Here is a 7,864-nt window from a genome sequence, read left to right on the forward strand (position 1 = left end):
ATGATATCGTATGAGAATGTTCTCTGTTTCTATTTATTGCTGAGTTTTTGGAATTTGTCTATTGACGTGATCTATCTATAGCACGTCTGACGAGAGAATATTCCACTGGAGAACGCGTAGTTTTATCCTATTTTATTTGCAAATAATCGCTTTAAACGGAGGCTTCCAGGTCTGTTGCAAAATATGTAAACATAGTATAAAAAACTTGAATAATAATGTGCGATATTGACTTTCCGAGAGCCATTTGAATAATCCAGATGGAGGAATCGAACGACGCGTGCATAATTAAATCCCAGAAACGAAAAAGGGCAGGAGGATGGAAAGTCTATTAATACCTAAACAATGAGTTGCGTCACTGTCCCGTTTGCCATAGGTCAACAGAAACGGTGGGCAAATACGTTTGATCTACCTTAGGTCCGCTGGTGAACGACACAATGTGGCCTGGCAAATATAATCGGTCGTTCAAGGCAGACAAAGATGGACGCAGGAGTGACTCGCGAAACCAAACCTTCCTATACCTCTTCTGCTCCTGCATGGTCGATATCACTTGACCCACTCTTTCGAATCCAGAAACTGTACCTTCGCTTTTATATCCAGCCTCCATCCCTAAACCACCCTCGACATTGGCAACTCGATTTTATTAAAAGCCTCCCGCGACACGGTGCAAACTAAACATTCGCAATTGACGACCAACAGCCATCGACTACCATTCTATTTTTAAGCATAACCTGAGTGGCAACGTGACTTTTACTTACAACCGATGAATGAACACTCAACGTTTGCTCAAACTGATGTTAAACAGTCGTTATTATCTTGAATTCACTGTTCAACCCCTAAACATAAACATCCCAGTAACGAGGATCAACGAAATAAATAACCAACAATTTCAATTTCACTCGATCCTCTGAAATTCACTATTTTTTTTTGTTTCTATATACTCTGGATTATATTTTAATTGACGAAGGAGAGGAACGAACGTCAAACCGATATTAGATTCCGCGATCGAGTGTCGCGTGAAAAAGTCAAGTAGCGTCGTACGGACCGGTGAATTGAAAATTGCCACGTGTCAGGTGAAGCACCCGACGACAATATGGCACGTGTATCCTGGAACGTCGTAACTGGATACGATGGGACCGGGTTCCACGAGTATCGAGGGTGGTTCGAGCTCGTGGCTCTTAGTCGAGTGCCTCGTGCCCCATACATCGCAAAAGGGGTGTTCTGTTTCACGATACGATCGACTTGCAACCCCTTGCACGCATAGTAGTCCTAGGTACGCGTTTCCTGTCGCAGACTATTCCTTCTTCATTATTACTACTAATGCGAAACACTCGAAACCCTCGAGCAACAACTTTTAACCCCCTGACTTTCGATTTAATACCAAATAATTTGTCCACACATTTAATTTTGTTTAATTTGTTCGTAAAAGGAATTGTTTTGGGAACGTCTAGTGAATGTAAAAATGTGTTGATTTTAGTTTATGAGGCTTGAGGATGAGTGGTCTCATAATTGTAAATCTTGAGATCAAGAACTTGTGTCAGACTCGTTATTTGAGGGGTACATACAGTATTGAATTTTGTTTAAATTTGTTTGTAGAAGGAATTGTTTTGGGAATGTCTAGTGAATGTAAAAATGTGTTGATTTTAGTTTATGAGGCTTGAAGACGAGTGGCCTCATAATTGTGAGTCTTGTTATGAAGAACTTGTGACAAACACCTCATTTAAGAGGTACATATACTATTTAATTTTGTTTAAATTTGTTTGTAGAAGGAATTGTTTTGGGAATGTCTAGTGAATGTAAAAATGTGTTGATTTTAGTTTATAAAACTTGAGGATAAGTGGCCTCATAATTGTGAATCTTGACACCAAGAACTTGTGTCAAACACCTCATTTAAGGGGTACATATACTATTTAATTTTCTTTAAATTTGTTCGTAGAAGGATTTGTTTTGGGAATGTCTCGTGAATGTAAAAATGTGTTGATTTTAGTTTATGAGGCTTGAAGACGAGTGGCCTCATAATTGTGAGTCTTGTTATGAAGAACTTGTGACAAACACCTCATTTAAGGGGTACATATACTATTTAATTTTGTTTAAATTTGTTTGTAGAAGGAATTGTTTTGAGAATGTCTAGTGAATGTAAAAATCTGTTGATTTTAGTTTATGAGACTTGAGGATGAGTGGCCTCATAATTGTGAATCTTGATATCAAGAATTTGTGTCAGACTCGTCATTTAGGGGGTACATATACTATTTAATTTTGTTTAAATTTGTTCGTACAAAGATTTCTTTTAGGAATACCTAATGAATATAAAAATGTGTTAATTTTAGTTTATAAAATTTGAGGATGAGTGGCCACATAATAGTGAATCTTGACACCAGGAACTTGTGTCAGATTCCTCATTTAAGGGGTACCTATACTATTTAATTTTGTTTAAATTTGTTTTGGGAATGTCTAGTGAATGTAAAAATGTGTTGATTATAGTTTATGAGACTTGAGGATGAGTGACCTCATAATTGTGAATCTTGACACCAAGAACTTGTGTCAAACACCTCATTTAAGGGGTACCTATACTATTTAATTTTGTTTAAATTTGTTTTGGGAATATCTAGTGAATGTAAAAATGTGTTGATTTTAGTTTATGAGACTTGAGGATGAGTGACCTCATAATTGTGAATCTTGACACCAAGAACTTGTGACAAACACCTCATTTAAGGGGTACATATACTATTTAATTTTGTTTAAATTTGTTTTGGAAAAATCTAGTGAATGTAAAAATGTGTTGATTTTAGTTTATGAGACTTGAGGATGAGTGGCCTCATAATTGTGAATCTTGATGTCAAGAATTTGTGTCAGACTCATCATTTAAGGGGTACATATACTATTTAATTTTGTTTAAATTTGTTCGTACAAAGATTTCTTTTAGGAATACCTAATGAATATAAAAATGTGTTGATTTTAGTTTATAAAATTTGAGGATGAGTGACCTCATAATTGTGAATCTTGACACCAAGAACTTGTGTCAAACACCTCATTTAAGGGGTACCTATACTATTTAATTTTGTTTAAATTTGTTCGTGGAAAGATTTCTTTTACGAATACTTAGTGAATATAAAAATGTGTTAATTTTAGTTTATAAAATTTGAGGATGAGTGGCCTCATAATTGTGAATCTTGACACCAAGAACTTGTGACAAACACCTCATTTAGGGGGTACATATACTATTTAATTTTGTTTAAATTTGTTCGTACAAGAATTTCTTTTAAGAATTCCTGGTGAATGTAAAAATGAGTTGATTTTAGTTTATAAAACTTGAGGATGAGTGGCCTCATAATTGAGAATCTTGACACCAAGAACTTGTGTCAGACGCATCATTTAGGGGGTACATATACTATTTAATTTTGTTTAAATTTGTTCGTACAAGAATTTCTTTTAAGAATTCCTGGTGAATGTAAAAATGAGTTGATTTTAGTTTATGAGACTTGAGGATCAGTGGCCTCATAATTGTGAATCTTGACATCAAGAACTTGTGTCAAACACCTGATTTAAGGGGTACATATACTATTTAATTTTGTTCGTAGAAAGATTTCTTTTACGAATACTTACTGAATATAAAAATGTGTTAACTTTAGTTTATAAAATTTGAGGATGAGTGGCCTCATAATCGTGAATCTTGACACCAAGAACTTGTGTCAGACTCGTCATAGTATGGCAAGGGGTTAACGTACAAATACAGTACTGGTTTCGAATTATTCCAATCGTAAGTCGCAAATGGCGTGCACGGAATAACGACTGGAATTTTTAAAAGATTAAAAAGTTCTATGGGCACGACTACAGCCTTGCATTTAGGTTGCAGACTATACGTTAGAATATAAAAATAAACTTGGAAACAAGGTCGAATAGAACACACCCTGTGTATTCTAGACCCTGCATATACGTTTCTATTTATTTATAAGTATATTATATTTTATTCTACGTCAGTCGTTACGATGTCACGAAAGATCGACATGGAATGAATGAACCAGCCACTTTTCTCACGGGAAATTTTTCCAAGGTACGCGATCGATACAGCGACGAGTTTTTTGCGTGACAATGGGGATTCAAGGTAATTCATGAAGTGGGTAAACAAGCATGCACCGACCATAATTACATTCCAACAATATCCTATTTCTGACACTGCTCGAGAATTTAAAACTAAGTATTTCTATTTCCAGGACTGCAAATCAATAATAATGATCTATTGGTAAACAAAAATATTAAACAACATTTCCGTAGAGCGTCAAACAAAATTAAAAGTCAAAAAAACAAATTTTTAAGAAAAATCGACAGGGACAAATTCTTGGACGAAAAAAAAATTTCAAATCATTCTGGAAAAATTATTTTCGGTTGCAGGGGTTAATTAGAATAATTTTTGGTGAGTGGACACACCCCCAAAATCCCACCCACTTTCGAGAAAAAAATTCGAGAATGTATAACATTTTTCGATAAAATTAAAAAATTTCAAATCATTCTAAAAAAATTATTTTTAGTTTCAGGGGCCAATTGCAATCATTTTTGGTGAACACACATACCCTCAAAATCCTACGCAGTTTCGAGAAAAAAATTCAGAAAGGTGGTCAAATTTTTGGACAAAATTAAAAAAGTTCGAATCATTCTAAAAAAATTATTTATAGTTTCAGGGGCCAATTGCAATCATTTTTAGTGAACACACATACCCTCGAAATCCTACGCAGTTTCAAGAAAAAAATTCAGAAAGGTGGTCAAATTTTTGGACAAAATTAAAAAATTTCAAATCATTCTGAAAAAATTATTTTTAATTGCAGGGGCCAATTGCAATCTTTTTTGGTGAACACACATATCTTCGAAATCCTACGCAGTTTCGAGAAAAAAATTCAGGAATGTTGTCAAATTTTTGGACAAAATTAAAAAAGTTCGAATCATTCTAGAAAAATTATTTTTAGTTGCAGGGGCCAATTGTAATCATTTTTGGTGAACACAGATATCTTCGAAATCTTACACAGTTTCGAGAAAAAAATTCAGGAATGTAGTCAAATTTTTGGACAAAATTAAAAAAGTTCGAATCATTCTAAAAAAATTATTTATAGTTGCAAGAGCCAATTGCAATCATTTTTGGTGAATATATATATCTTTGAAATCCTACACAGTTTCGAGAAAAAAATTCAGGAATGTAGTCAAATTTTTGGACAAAATTAAAAAAGTTCGAATCATTCTAAAAAAATTATTTTTAGTTTCAGGGGCCAATTGCAATCAATTTTGGTGAACACACAAATCTTCGAAATCCTACACAGTTTCGAGAAAAAAATTCAGGAATGTAGTCAAATTTTTGGACAAAATTAAAAAAGTTCGAATCATTCTGAAAAAATTATTTTTAGTTGCAAGGGCCAATTGCAATTATTTTTGGTGAACACACATACCCTCGAAATTCTACGCAGTTTCGAGAAAAAAATTCAGAAAGGTGGTCAAATTTTTGGACAAAATTAAAAAATTTCAAATCATTCTGAAAAAATTATTTTTAATTGCAGGGGCCAATTGCAATCTTTTTTGGTGAACACACATATCTTCGAAATCCTACGCAGTTTCGAGAAAAAAATTCAGAAAGGTGGTCAAATTTTTGGACAAAATTAAAAAATTTCAAATCATTCTGAAAAAATTATTTTTAATTGCAGGGGCCAATTGCAATCTTTTTTGGTGAACACACATATCTTCGAAATCCTACGCAGTTTCGAGAAAAAAATTCAGGAATGTTGTCAAATTTTTGGACAAAATTAAAAAAGTTCGAATCATTCTAGAAAAATTATTTTTAGTTGCAGGGGCCAATTGTAATCATTTTTGGTGAACACAGATATCTTCGAAATCTTACACAGTTTCGAGAAAAAAATTCAGGAATGTAGTCAAATTTTTGGACAAAATTAAAAAAGTTCGAATCATTCTAAAAAAATTATTTATAGTTGCAAGAGCCAATTGCAATCATTTTTGGTGAATACATATATCTTTGAAATCCTACACAGTTTCGAGAAAAAAATTCAGGAATGTAGTCAAATTTTTGGACAAAATTAAAAAAGTTCGAATCATTCTAAAAAAATTATTTTTAGTTACAGGGGCCAATTGCAATCAATTTTGATGGACACACATACCCTCAAAATCCTACGCAGTTACAAGAAAAAAATTCAAAAAGGTGGTCAAATTTTTGGAAAAAATTAAAAAAGTTGGAATCATTCTAAAAAAATTGTTTTTAATTGTAGGGGCCAATTGTAATCATTTTTGGTGAACACACATACCCTCGAAATCCTACCCACTTTCGAGAAAAAAATTCTTCAGTCTCGAATATGTCGAATAATCTAAATTTTACTGTATAATATTGTAAATTCGTATGGACGTCCTCTATACGTAAAAAAAATGACCTTAATTTCTACATGAAAAACTGTTTTCGAATACCAATAAATCACTGTCGAAAACTTTTTTCGTCAAATGGACGTAAATGGCTGAAAAATGGTGTTTCGTATTAAAATATACACTCTGAATATACTGTTCTAAAATACGTAGACTTTTTGAAAAATATTGAAACCTTTTTCCCCAATTAGAATTTTTCTAAATTACTCTTTGGCCAAAAAGTGCATTGTTTACATGCAAAAATTTGTAAGATTCTATGTTGCTGGAAAAATATGGTAGTCTTTTTATTATGGTTGTGGTTGTTGGTAATTCAGAAGTTTCTCGTGGAAGATCAACCATTTTGGTCGTCGATAATTCAGAACTTCCTGGAGGATCATTTATCGACGACTAAATCTAAGATTTCTATTTATATAAATAATTGCTCGATATCATGATCCCAAATTTACCAGCCTTTTCAACTCCCATTTTTAAATTATGCCACTCTATACGATAATCTACGACAGAGTTGTTAAATCGCGTGTAATTACGAACGCACGAAAATTTCCACGTACAAATGAATATGGGAGATTGTACAAATTGGCGAAAGAGCTCGTTCGAAGGAACATCTAGCACCGAATACAGTAATTAAAATTGTAAAACTAGCAAACGTGAGTACTAAATTCTAACGAGATGTTTATCCGCGTAAGAATCTCCCCATATTTAGACTTGAATCGTGCAGACTCTGCGTAATCCTTAATTAGCCACATAATTAACAAATTTTCCTTATATCACGAATTCATCGCTTTTTTCGCGGGTATAATTGCCATATGCTGTTTCGACTACAATGCCAGAGGAACATGTTGGTTGACATACTTAATTAATTGCCATTACCGTGCAAGCAAAAGAAAATTATTTCTCTAATTATACTCGAAGCTTAATAATTCCACTATACTCGCCATTGTTCTTGCGTAGCTCGAGTCAACGGACTCCGGGTCCATTTGGACCCACGCGGTCATCTACCACGCTGTAAATATCGCGGGAATATTTGTTTGAAATGAGTTTTTGCTCTGTGTCAAAATTCGTCTTGCATGCATGGAGGACGCGAAGGTAATTAAGTGGAGAAGCGAGCCCTCGAGGTTGTGGAAAAGATGTGACCCGAGAGCCGCGGAGGTCACGGCTCGTGACCCACTTTGTCCATCGACAACTGCTTCCCACTTGAAGAACACCTTGTTCTTCCCTCGTTCAACGGAGCAAACGTAGGCAAGGCTCGACGTGCAATAAATATTACCTTATAAAAATCGGCCATCTTTTGAGAGCCACCCCTGTGTGACGGCCATTGACAATCACGCGCGAGTGTCCGCTTCGAACGACGTTCAAAAGAAGTGTACGGTAGCCTGAATGGCGGTACAAACGATGAACCACGAGATTCGTAGCTTTCATCCTCCATCGAAAGCGAGGATTTTCCTGAAACATGGTTGAA

The sequence above is a fragment of the Colletes latitarsis genome, chromosome 13, assembly GCF_051014445.1.
Source record: "Colletes latitarsis isolate SP2378_abdomen chromosome 13, iyColLati1, whole genome shotgun sequence".
In the NCBI taxonomy this organism is placed as follows: Eukaryota; Metazoa; Arthropoda; class Insecta; order Hymenoptera; family Colletidae; genus Colletes; species Colletes latitarsis.